This window comes from Salarias fasciatus, chromosome 14, assembly GCF_902148845.1.
Source record: "Salarias fasciatus chromosome 14, fSalaFa1.1, whole genome shotgun sequence".
Classification (NCBI taxonomy): domain Eukaryota; kingdom Metazoa; phylum Chordata; class Actinopteri; order Blenniiformes; family Blenniidae; genus Salarias; species Salarias fasciatus.
Window position 1 is genome coordinate 2,064,855 of NC_043758.1, and position 13,119 is coordinate 2,077,973.

At 46.7% G+C, this 13,119-nt stretch overlaps 1 protein-coding gene and 1 pseudogene across 1 annotated transcript in view; both read left to right on the plus strand.

Annotated features, from left to right (window-relative positions):
- Positions 1-13,119, plus strand: part of LOC115400121 (P2Y purinoceptor 14-like) — a 234,482-nt gene that overhangs the window by 202,349 nt on the left and 19,014 nt on the right. The window lies entirely within an intron of this gene.
- On the plus strand, positions 6,395-12,425 carry LOC115400649 (estrogen-related receptor gamma-like; annotated as a pseudogene).

Consider the following 13,119-nt stretch of genomic DNA (forward strand, 5'->3'; position numbering starts at 1 on the left):
GGCCAATTCTGATCATGTGACTGTCCAGCTTATGCCCACATATATTTCTGCTTTTAAGTCCGGTGAGCATGTTCAGAAAACTGTGCTGCACTGGTCAGAGGACTGTGTGGACACTCTGAAGGGCGAATTGGAGCATCTTCCATGACTTGGAGCTGAACAAGGCTACTGAGATTATTAAAGACTACATTAACCTCGGAGTGGACAATACTGTGTTCAAAAAGACAATTCGACACTTTCCGAACAACAAGCTCAATATCACCAAGGAGGTAAAAGAGTGCATCAAGAACAAGAAATGGGATTTTAAAGAGGTGACGGGGTGTGTGTGTGTGTGTGTGTGTCGCAGCCAAAAAACAGCTGAATCAGCTACTAAGGCAGGTCAGGAAGAACCATCGCGCTGTGTTGGAGGACTGTCAGCACCATGAATACCAAAGGTCTATGAAAAGATGACCAACATGAACTCCAGCCGGAATCAGATTGTTACTCATGATGAGCTTGAGAGAGATGACGAGTTGAACGATTTTTTTCTGAGAGATAGCATGTTCATCACAGATGCCAGTGGACTTTAACCTTGCCGTCTCTCTCCCCATGTGTAATGCATCAGATCGTATCGTCATCGATCCTGGTCAGGTCCAGAGTACTTTTAGTAAAACTGGTAACAAAAAATCCGTGGGGCCTGACGGGACCTTTTGTGTTAACTTGTGGGGTTTATGAAGTGTTTTGAGAGAATTATAGTAAATGTACTCAACTCTGAGTTTTCTCCATTACTTGATCCCTCAAAATTTGCATATACAGCTGGATGAAATACTGAGGGTGCTGTTGTAAGCATAACTCACTTAATTAGTTAGCTCTTAGAGGAACCGAAGGCCTATCCAGCATTCTCTCTGCAGACTTTAGTTCTGCCTTTGACACGGTTTGTCCTAAGCTTCTGGTACAAAAACTCTCCAGCATGAATGTCAATCCGTTTATGATTAAATGGTTTCATTCTCTGTTAACTAACAGGTCTCAGCAGGTCAGGGTGAACCCTGCACTCTCTAGACAGTGAAGCACTGGTCTGCCACAAGGGGGCGTGAGTTCTCCTTTTCCTTTTACCATCTATTCCGATGACTGTCGGAGCAGTCAGATAAATGACTTCGTCTTAAAAGTCTCTGATTCTCAGTCTTCTGAGAGGTGATGACAGTCCGGTGGGATATCTGGAAGAGATTAATCATTCTGAAGCTTGGTGTGAGAACAATCCTCTTATTCTGAATGCTACCAAAACCAAAGAAATGGTATTCGATTTTAAAGGTGTCCGTGTCCATGAACCTGTGGTTTTGGGGGATATGCAGATTGAGCAGGTTGCCTCATAGAAATATCTTGGTATCTAAATGGACAACCAGCTCAAATGGAATGTACAAGTTGATTATTTGTGTGCCAAATTGGCCCAAAGAACGCATTTTTTATGCAGGTTCAGATTTTTTGGTGTGAGTATGGAAGTCCTGTGGACCTTCTCTGATGCAGTGCGAGGCAGCATCCTTCTGTATTGTATGGCAGCGTGGTTCAGGACTCTCTCTGTCCAGCTGAAAGCCAGACTAGCCAAATGTAAAAAAAAAAAAAAAACAGCCATGAAGGTAAGTGGAGAGAAGGACTCTCCAATTCTTCAGATGATCTTTGAGAAGGCAGAGCTCAGTCTGGCTAACAGAGGACAGTCTGATCCTTCTCACACTCTTTTTCTGAGCGTGAGCTGTTACCTTCTGTTAGACGCTACAGAGCGTGTCACACCAAGAGGAACCGTTTGAAACTTTCCTTTATTCCCATTTCTGTTGTATTATTGAACAGTATTGTAGTAACATTGTAGCCATGGTGTATTTCAGAGTCGTCATGGTGTAGCTACATTGTGGACATTGAATGGCTACAATATCAGTACAGAGCAGTTCTGATGTGAATGAAGTGTAGTTACAGCGTCACAAACTGTGTAGTTCAGTCACAGTATGGTGGCAGTCGGAGCTTAGCTGTCATTGACTGTCGTTCAGTTACACTGTAGTTTGGGTGTAGTTGTTCAGTCACTTGTCTGAGCTTCAGGATGTCAGAAAAACCTGAGTCGGAGCGCAGCAGGAAGCCACAAACCAGAGAGGTTCTGAGCTGCAGCTCAGCTTCAGCGACTGTTTTATCCTGACTATCTATAGACTGTTTCTGAGCAGAAGCTCCGGGGTTTAACGTCACGTCGGCTTCTCTCCGCCTGACGCTTCACACCAGGCCTCACAATGACTCCCCATCAAGAAGAAACAGCCCCAGAGAGCTGCTGATGAACAGTCTGACTGATTTCATATTTCAAACATGAAGCAGCAGGTTTTAAAAGTCTTCGTGATCGTCGTCTGTTTACACATGACTTCACACTTACCTGAGATTTGTAATCTGATTACTCAGCACACGGCTGTAATGGGATTTTCTGTCATACCTGGAATCCCATTACATTCACACTTTGTTGTAATCTGACTGAATTTACACAAGACTGCAGTGGATTCAAATCTGAGGGTACTCTCATCTAACTGTAATCAGATTACATTCACACCTGAAGATAGGGCAGCTCTCTTACTACGAGACTGAACTCCTGTTGACAGGGGGTGAAGGCTCCCTCGTCAGAACTGTCTCCTGATGTACACTGAGTGTTAGCATCTGCATTAGCATTAGCATCAGCGTTAGCATGAGCGCGTCATAAATGTTGCGCTTTACTCTGAACGACTTCGCAAAAAATAATGAACAAAAAGGCTTTAAATCAAACCTGCTTTGACCTTTGCTTGTGACCTCTATCAGGGCCCTCGCACCACGTGTTGGACCCCCTCTCTCGGACCCCAAGGCTCCCTCGAGTGCGCTCGATTAGGTGAACTGCTGCAGACGGTGTGACGGATGGCGTCTTCCTGCTTCTGCCGTCAGGGCGACCACAGGCCCTGCCCCCTGAAACACACACACTCACACACACACACACACACACACACACACACACACACACACACACACACTAAGGAAAGGGGAATCTTTGAGGTTTGCTTGACATTCAGTCAGTGTTGGTTACAAACCCTCACATCTGCAAATTCAACAACTCAATCAAGAGCTTGAACACGTCTGGAGAACATCTGGAAACCCCTCTGTTCTCCTCACATCTGGAGAACATCTCAGTGGAACACTGGAGGTTACTCACATGTTCTCCACTATCCTACCAGGAAGAACAGTAACCACTTTGAAAGCAACGTAGCATTTTAACAACCGTTTTTTTAATCGCTCAAGACCCTCTTGAGAGACGTGGAACCATGAAGAGCAGGCAGGAATGGAAACGTGAGCGCCCGGCGAGCGCGTTCTGTGCCTGGAAAGTCGGTCAGAGGCGGTAAATTCCGGAGCCTCAGCGTTTTCCTCTGAGCTCCTCTGATCCAACATGCTACATTAGCATGTTGCTAACGGGCGGAGTCGCCTGAGGTGAGGCTCGTGTGCTGACTGGCTTAATCCTTCACCTGGATCCATAACCTTAATGCTGGCACTGTTTGTGAAACGCCGTAAGCCCCTTACGTTGTAGGCCAATCCGTGCACACACACACACACACACACACACACACACACACACACACCGGGACAGCGTTAATGGGATTACAGAGCTTCACCCCGTACGAAGCCGAAGCCGTGAGCCAGCGGAATATCAGCTTTCCCTTTCAGAGAACGGTCTGTATCCTCATTCAGACCTGGATCCAGCCCAGACCCGGTCCTGTTCAGACTCACAACGCTCCAAAGCGGTCCAGCACTTTTTTTTGCCATATCTGTCTTATTGTGTTGAGGTCTGGGGAAACAGCTACAGATCAACTCTACAGCCGATATGCACGATACAGAAAAGAGCAATAAGGATAATAAACAATGCAGGATACAGAGACCACACTAACCCACTATTCATAAAATCACACTTGTTGAAATTCATGGATCTGGTCAAATTCAAAACAGCACAAATAATGTTCAAAGCAAGAAATAATTTACTGCCAAAAAATATACAGGGGATGTTTGCGGAAAGGGAGGGTGGTTATAATCTAAGAGGAGACCTGAACTATAAAAAACCAAAAGTTCGAACTACACTGAAAAGTATGTGCATGTCAAGCTGTGGAGTGGCTCTGTGGAACAGTCTGGAGACAGAAATAAAACAAAGTAGCAACAGAAATCTGTTTAAAAAAAAGTACAAAAAAATATTTCTTAATAAGTATATGGAGGAGGAAGTCTGGAACTCTGGACGATGATAACAAATGGTGTTGAGTATTATACATATAGTGGAAATTGATATATTGCTGTTATACTGTAGTTATATTATAATTATTCTGTTATATAGTATATATTTATGGGGATAACTATATGGTATGTGTGGGTATATATTATGTATTTATAGGGATATCTGCACGGTATATGTATACATATATTATATTATGTGATGTCCTATGATGTATGATTTTAAAACTTGTTAATAGTTAAAAAGGGGTAGGAATCTCTAAAAAGTGTTTACTTCTTCCTACTCCTTTTTTCGAACTGTGCTGTTATGTTGTTTTTTTTTGTTTTGTTTGTTTTTGTTTGGTTTTTTTTTTCTTTTTTCTTTGATTCGCATTAACTTTCCTTTTTATCTTTTTTCTTTTTATACATGTTCGAAAAATAAATAAATTCATTCATTCATTCATTCATAGCTAAAGGTTCTCCGAACGTTTGGTACACAAATTAAAGCCAGTCCGGAGAAATACAAACCCCAACTCACCGAAACCAAGACTTCCAAACACAAGGGGACAGAAACGGTTTTAGAAACGACACCAAATGGCTCTGAAACCAGATCCCAGACCAGTCCACCAACAACAGAAAAATCTGCTAAAGCAGGACCCAGTCTGGTTGCACATTGTGGCTCTGTTGTTGCTCTTTCTGCCTCGCCTACATTTGGATTAGGCTTGATGCACTATAATTTGCTCTCAAATCAGGCGTTGTGTAACTGATACTTATAATGTGACGACTGTGTTTTTTTTGTGTTTATATTTGTTGAAAAATTCACTTGAAATTTATAAATAAATCATAAACAAAATAATTGCAGGAAAAAAAAACCAGGACTTGAGCCACGTTCAACAACCGAGTCAGAGACAAGAGCTGGGTCCAAACTGTTCAAAACCAGTCTAAGATCCCGACAAACAGGTCTGGAACCAGATCCCAAACCGCATCCAAGACATGGACTGACGTCTGTGTGAACAGGACTGAAGTCAGCATCCCCCTGGGTCTGAAACCAGATCTGAATGAGAGCCAAACCAGATCCGGCATGAAATAGGAAGCCCGATCCAAACTGGGTTCAGGAACCATCCATCAACCTCCTAAAGCAAGTCTGAACCAGACCAGGCAGAAAGGAAGAATTTTTCCAAAACACTGGGATTCATTCATTAGAAAAACGGCCAACAGCACCCACTAGTGGCCCAACATGATGACTGCATCGATCTCAGCTGTTTCCATGGAAACCTACATCAGTTTCAAAATATATGCAAATGTGAAGCTTTTCTGAAATTAAAATGTAAAAATTAGGTATTTTTCAAATTAACCATTGTGTAAAAACAAACTTAATTTCAGATTTTAAGAAAACCTTTGGGTAAGCTGTGACTCTGAGGTAAGATTCACGCAAACTTCAGAGGGTAAATTTCAGTTTGACGGATAAAAGCAGTAAGTTGGCGGTTTCATTCAAATCCCTCCCAACGCTAACAATCTATTCAACCAGTTTTATTGAATTAAACTTCATTTACGCTTCATAAAATTCCTTATTTTAAATCAAAACAAGTTTGATAATGATGTCTACACTCAGGTTCCAGTCTGACTGTTTTGTAAGGTGGTAAACAGAAGAAGGGCGCGCTTGTTTTGTTGATGTGAGTGAGGAGGAGGAGGAGCACAGCAGACCTCCTTTTCTCTCTAATCTCTGATATGTGGATGTTCCTCAGTGTCCTACATCTGTCATCGGCCAATCAATACACACGATCGGCCGGCTGATTGGCTGCTACCGCAGGCCCCGCCCCCTCTGTGAGGTCAGGGGGAGCAGATAAAAGGCAGATCTTCATCCTGCTCCTCCTCTCAGCTCTTGGCCTCCTTCAGCTCCTCTCAGGAGTTCAGGATTCTCCTACTTTCCTGCGGGACCCTGAAGTGTCCACAGACCAGACTCTTTGAATAGTTTGTTTTTGTTTTAATTACTTTTCATTTTCTTTGGCTTGATTTGGTTTTGCGTTTCGTTCTGTTTGGTTTATTCGTTTTGTTTGGTTTAATTCATTTCATATCGTTTTGTTCGGTTTCAGTTTGTCGCGTTTCGATTCCTTTGCGTTTCTTTGGTTTTGTATCGCTCCGTTTCGTTTCCCTCCACCTGCTCTGGGTTCTTTTCTTGGGGATGGAGTTGAAGGATTTTTGTCTGACGGACGTCGGCCACTTCGTCGATCCACAGTGGTGAGTTTTACACACTCCAACATGCTTCAACATTTATAAAATAAGAAGTGAAGAAAATTTCAAAAAGACACAAAGTGACGAGAGAGACGGTTCAATTCCGTCCAGGACTCAACAGATTCCTCTTTGAATTCGTCACATTTGAACTGGTCTGGCTCCTGAATAACTGGGGTTCCGTTACAGAACCCTGCGGGACGCCGCACCTCGTCTCTCGCTTCACCTTTTAACTCCAGAAATTTAAAACCTGAGTTCAGTTTTCAGAAGCTGCAGGTTGAAACTGTGAACTGTGAAAAACGAGAAGAAACACATCTGGAATGCAGCTGTACAACAAACAAAACAACACAAAACACAGCAAACAACACGAGTAAAACAAACAGCACAACGAACAAAACAACACAAAATGCAACAAATGACACAAACACAAAACATAACGAATTACACACCAAATGGCCCAAACAAAACACAAAAAATTGCACAAAATGCAGCAAATAAACAAAAAAACAACACAAAACACAACAAATAACACATAGAAAACAACACAAAAAAAGCTCAAAACAAAACAATCAATGAAAACAAATGACACAAACAACACAAAACAATGTATCTGAACACAAAGAAGACAAACGACAAACAACAAACAAAACAAAATGCAACAAATAACACAAACATAAACTCACAATTCAACAGATAAACGCTAAACAATGAATAAACAAAATGACAAACAAAAGGAGCAGATTGAGATGAACTGGTTTCTTCCTCCTCAGCCTGCTGGGCTCCTCCTCCTCCTCCTCCTCCCCCCTCACCCCCTCCTTCCCTCTGGACTCCACCCTCAGCCCCGCCTCCTCCTCCACCTCGCCGACCCGACGCCGCTCCAGCAGCGACAGCGTGGGAGGCGGCGCCGCGCCGCCCGACGTCCCCGTCTGTTTCCTGACGTCTCAGACCAGCTCCTTCTCAGAGCAGGTGAGGACCGCCAGGGTCAGAGGTCAGAGGCCAGAGGTCAGATCTGACCGACACACACCAGCGCGACAAAACTAGAGAAGAACATGAAAGTAAAAGTTAAGAGTATCAAGATGAGACCAGGAGGAGGAGCCGTGGGGAGCACACGAGAAATAAATTTATAAGCTACAAGTTGGTATGAAAAAAGATTGATCACCAAAGTGTGTGTGTGTGTGTGTGTGTGTGTGCAGGTGGACTCCATCCTGAGAGGGGACTTCCTGTCCCTGATGGGGGCGTCGGGGCCGAAGCGGCTCTGCCTGGTTTGTGGGGACTTGGCGTCGGGGTTCCACTACGGAGTGGCGTCCTGCGAGGCCTGCAAGGCGTTCTTCAAGAGAACCATCCAGGGTGAGGAGCACCGCCGCCACGCGGCGCCGGCCCTAAGGGACCAGGTGGAGCTCATGGTGGGGGAGTCTACGTCGATGCTCCGTCACCTCCATCAGCCTCAAAGGCTCCAGGATACGACTGTGTCGACAGTAGACTGTAGCCCGAGGGGCGGAGCTCCCTGTTCATCACTGCATCATCATGCCTTCAGCATGTTTAGCATCTTTAGCATGTAGCATGTAGCATCGCTAATGAGTGAGCACCGAAACTCTAGGATCGAGTACGAGCGCTCAGGGCAGCATCAACACCGGTATGGGTGCATCGCTCAGAGAAACTAGGAAAGAACAAAACACAGTTCAGAACAAAGAGAAATGAAAACTACAATAACGCCGAAGAAAAGAAAAGAAAAAAGCAGAAATCAATCACAGGATAACCAAAACAGCCCGACATAATGAACGAGGTGATCCGTCTCATTGATCCACGTGGGAACAGCTGCTGCTGTGCAGCTCCGACCTCCGATTGATCCCCACAGACGTCTGAAAGTATTGATCCAAACACTGTGAGCCCGTCTGGAAAACAAGGGGGCGGAGCCTAATTCAGTTCAGCCCGGTTTGATCTCCGTGCACATTCCAGACTGAGGCTGATCAATGGGGGGGAGGCAAAGACAGACACAGTTGAAACTCTTCCCACTGAGTCCATCTCTATGGCGCTGATGACACACTTCCTGTTTGTTGGTTACCTAGGCAACATCGAGTACAGCTGCCCGGTGACCAACGAGTGTGAGATCACCAAGCGGAGGAGGAAAGCCTGTCAAGCCTGCCGCTTCCAGAAGTGTCTGCAGGCCGGCATGATGAGGGAGGGTACGACACATCCGTCCATCATCCATCCATCCACCCATCATCCATCATCCATCCATCCACCCATCACCCATCCATCCACCATCATCCATCATCCATCCATCCACCCATCATCCATCATCCATCCATGTTAATCTGTTCATTACTCACCACCACCTATTCATCTTTTCATCCTTCCTTCATTTGTCATCATTTGACTGAAAGAATAGATTTCCATCTGCACGACTCGCGTAAACCTCCAAAAGATGTGAGATGACCGAAAGAGACAAGAGACCAGAACGAGTCACAGAAGACAAAAGAAGAGCAGAGAGGGACCTGAGGCGACAGAGACACAACCATGAGACATTTCAGAGGAACACAAAAAGACAGACTGGAGGGACAGAAGACAGGAAATGGAGGATGGAGGACAGAGGACAGAGGATGGAGACCCCAGCAGACTCACCTGAATGTGGTGGTTTTTGTTCCAGGTGTTCGTATGGACCGGGTCCGAGGAGGACGGCAGAAATACAAGAGGAGGCTGGAGACAGGACTTAGTTACTACTCTAAAAGCCCCTACAGCCATCCAGCCTGCAGCCGTGAGTGACTCCTGATCCACACCGGATCACTCCTGATCCACACCAGATCACTCCTGATCCATACCCGATCACTCCTGATCCACACCGGATCACTCCTGAGCCACACCGGATCCCTCCTGATCCATACCTGATCACTCCTCATTAGTCCTGATCACTCCTGATCCATACCTGATCACTCCTGATCCATACCCGATCACTCCTGATCCCACCGGATCACTCCTGAGCCACACCGGATCACTCCTGATCCATACCTGATCACGCCTCATTACTCCTGATCCACACGGATCACTCCTGATCCATACCCGATCCCTCATGATCCATACCTGATCACTCCTCATTAGTCCTGATCACTCCTGATCCATACCTGATCCCTCCTGATCCATACCTGATCACGCGTCATTACTCCTGATCACTCCTGATCCAAACCAGATCCCTCCTGATCCATACCTGATCACTCCTCATTAGTCCTGATCACTCCTGATCCATACCTGATCACGCGTCATTACTCCTGATCACTCCTGATCCAAACCAGATCACTCCTGATCCACACCGGATCACTCCTGATCCATACCCGATCCCTCATGATCCATACCTGATCACTCCTCATTAGTCCTGATCACTCCTGATCCATACCTGATCCCTCCTGATCCATACCTGATCACGCGTCATTACTCCTGATCACTCCTGATCCAAACCAGATCCCTCCTGATCCATACCTGATCACTCCTCATTAGTCCTGATCACTCCTGATCCATACCTGATCACGCGTCATTACTCCTGATCACTCCTGATCCAAACCAGATCACTCCTGATCCACACCGGATCACTCCTGATCCATACCCGATCCCTCATGATCCATACCTGATCACTCCTCATTACTCCTGATCACTCCTGGTGGGACCTGACATCTCCTCATTGAATGTCATCCTGTGTCTGTGTGAAAAATAAAAATCATTAAATGTCAACGTCTGCAGATGAAATTTACACTCTACTAGCGAACACGTCCCGATCAGCTCAGGGTCCGTCTCACCACAACGCTGCTTCTTAAAAGTGGAACTTTCAGAAAACACTCCTTGCAGACACCTGGTGGCCCGCCATGAAGACTGCGTCGTTTTCAGAACGTTGCTGTGTGAACATGAAACTTCTCTGACAACGATACGTTTTTGTTTGATGCATCGAGGCGGTAAACAGAACCTCACCAGGGAACCCTCCTCACTGACAGGGAACCTTTCTCGTGTCTCCTTCTGTTTCGGGGTCTCAGAGATCTGGAAACTGATCCCAGGTGGTTTTTCTTGTGGTTTTTCATCCAGGAAACAAAGTGATCTCCCACCTGCTGCTCACAGAGCCCGCCCCTCTGGCCGCCAATCAGGACAATTCGACCAATGACGGCAGCCTGCGGACCCTGCTGACCCTCTGTGACCTCCTGAACCGGGAGCTGCTGGTTCTGATCAGCTGGGCCAAACAGATCCCAGGTACCGACTCATTCACTGTCGACACAAACGGATCATTCAGATGTGCGACGGACTCTGGCACATAAAACCACTCGGCGCATGCACGACTACTGCGCGGACTCGGCGTGTATGCGCAACGCAGTCAAAAAATTTGGGTGGTGCGCGGACCGATCTGCGGACAGGAATCAATGACGATTTTTATGTCACAAGGACCAATGTGCAACACGCCCCCGCGCGGACATGTTAAGCATGGACGGGCCTTAAAGAGAACCAGAGACAACCAGGAAGTACCAGAAAGCAGCAGGAAGTTTCAGTCCAAACACACTTTCCCTGGAAGACACGATAGACGAGAGACGACCACAAGCGACCCGCAGTCCATAGAGGAGTTCCTACATGACAGCAGAGATTCCCCACGACAAAACTGAAGACCCCGTTTCCATGGCAACAATTTCATGAGAACTGGAGGTCTGGGTGCTTCCACAGCAGTGACGCTCAGAGTCATTGAAAATCCAGACTTTTGAAAACAGACGTTGAAAATGAAACTTTCTGGAAGCAGCCTTGTTGACGTGGGGGTGTTCTGCACGTGCCTCAGTAGCAGCCCGGCCCGCCTCTGTTTTGTACTCTAGACGAGCGTCTCCAGCTTTGTGGATTGGGGTTGGGGGGTTGATAGCACCACGTGTCGTGTCCCACCCCACATTCGACCCCACCCCCAAACAAGCCACAATGTTCAAACCTCAAACATCTTGGTCCATAATGCATTGCAGCACTACCGTCATGGCGGCCACCACTTTAATACAAAAAATGTGTTTGCTTCATTTTCTATAAATATTCTACAATAAAAGAGCAGATGAACGGCTTGGAGCCTCGAGGAGGCGGGGCTTAGTGTCTATATTACATGAATTTAATCAACCAGCGCCGTTTGATGGCGGCGGCGACGGGAGAATGGAAGGCCGTCCACCGTTACCTGCTCTATGAGCTGACCATGCTGCCAAAATGTGAACTTGGTTCTCCACCTCGACAGGCTTCTCTGGACTCTCATTGGTCGACAGATGTCGCTCCTGCAGAGCGGCTGGATGGAGGCGCTGCTGGTGGGCGTGGCCTGGCGGTCTCAGGCGGCGCCGCGGGAGGAACTGGTGTTCGCCGGGAACCCTGTGGCTGGACGAGGCTCAGTGCCACGAGGCGGGCCTGGAAGACCTGTACGAGGCGCTGCGCCACCTGACGGCCCCGGTACCGGGCCATGAGGCTGAGCCCCGAGGAGGCCGTCACCCTCAAGGCCATGGCGCTCGCCAACTCGGGTAAACACGTCATTGGTTGCCTCTACCGCTCTGCGAATGGCTGGTTGTCTGTACCGCTCTGCGATTGGCTGTTTGTCTGTGCCGCCTCTGCGATTGGCTGGTTGTCTGTGCCGCTCTGTGATTGGCTGGTTGTCTGTGCCGCTCTGTGATGGCTGGTTGTCTGTTACCGCTCTGTGATTGGCTGTCTCCCTCCTGTCTCGCCCATCAGACGCGGACCCGGTGGACTGCCCGGGACTCGGTGCAGCAGTTCCAGGACGAGCTCCACGAGGCGCTGCAGGAGTACGAGGCGTGGCGGCGGGAGCCCCGGCGGGCGGCCGCCTGCTGATGAGCCTGCCGCTGCTGCGTCAGAGCGCCGGGCGGGCCGTGCACGCCCTGCGGCGCACGCAGCGCCGCCGCCGCATGCCGCTGCACAAGCTGCTGGCGAGATGTTGGACGCCTCGTGCTCCCCGTCGTCCCCGCTCCTCCAGGACGGGCTGCCAGTAAAGACGACCTGTCCGAGCCGCGGGGGGGCGGAGTCTGGCTCGGCCTCGTGCCAGGGGGCGGGGCCTCACCTGGCCGGGTCGATAAGACAACTGAAATCTTTGCTTGAAATGTTGAAGTCCATCAAGAAGACACTTTCAACCAATCCGCAGGACAGCTCTCTAAGCCCCGCCCCCCTGTGAAGACGCCACAGCTGATTGGTGGGAAGGACTTCCGGTTCAGTTTGTCCTCATGGAGTATTTTCTGTACATAAATGTTATAATGAAAGTTTCTGGAATGAAAACAGACACAGATTTATTCTTTTTGTTCTTTTTAATAAACTGGGTTTTTTAACAATCTTTTTTTTATGTAAGAAACAAATAAAAAAAACTACAGTTCAAACTAAGAATATTAAATATGTTATTTCTTTGAAAGAAGGTTAAAAAAAAGCCAAAAAGGTACAAAGGTTTTTACACTGAATTCAGATTACTATTTTTTAAATTGAAAATTTTTTGGGAGACAAAATTCAGTTTCAGAAATTCCAATAAAAATGAATTTGTGTTTTATTGTGATGTTACGGATTTAAATAGATTATTAAATTATTTCACTTTAAATCCATATTAATTATTTTAATCAGAGCAGCTTTTAAAAAAAATATCAAAAAATTGAATTTTGTGTTTGAGGATTTTTTTCTCCAAAATCTGCAATGAAACAAATG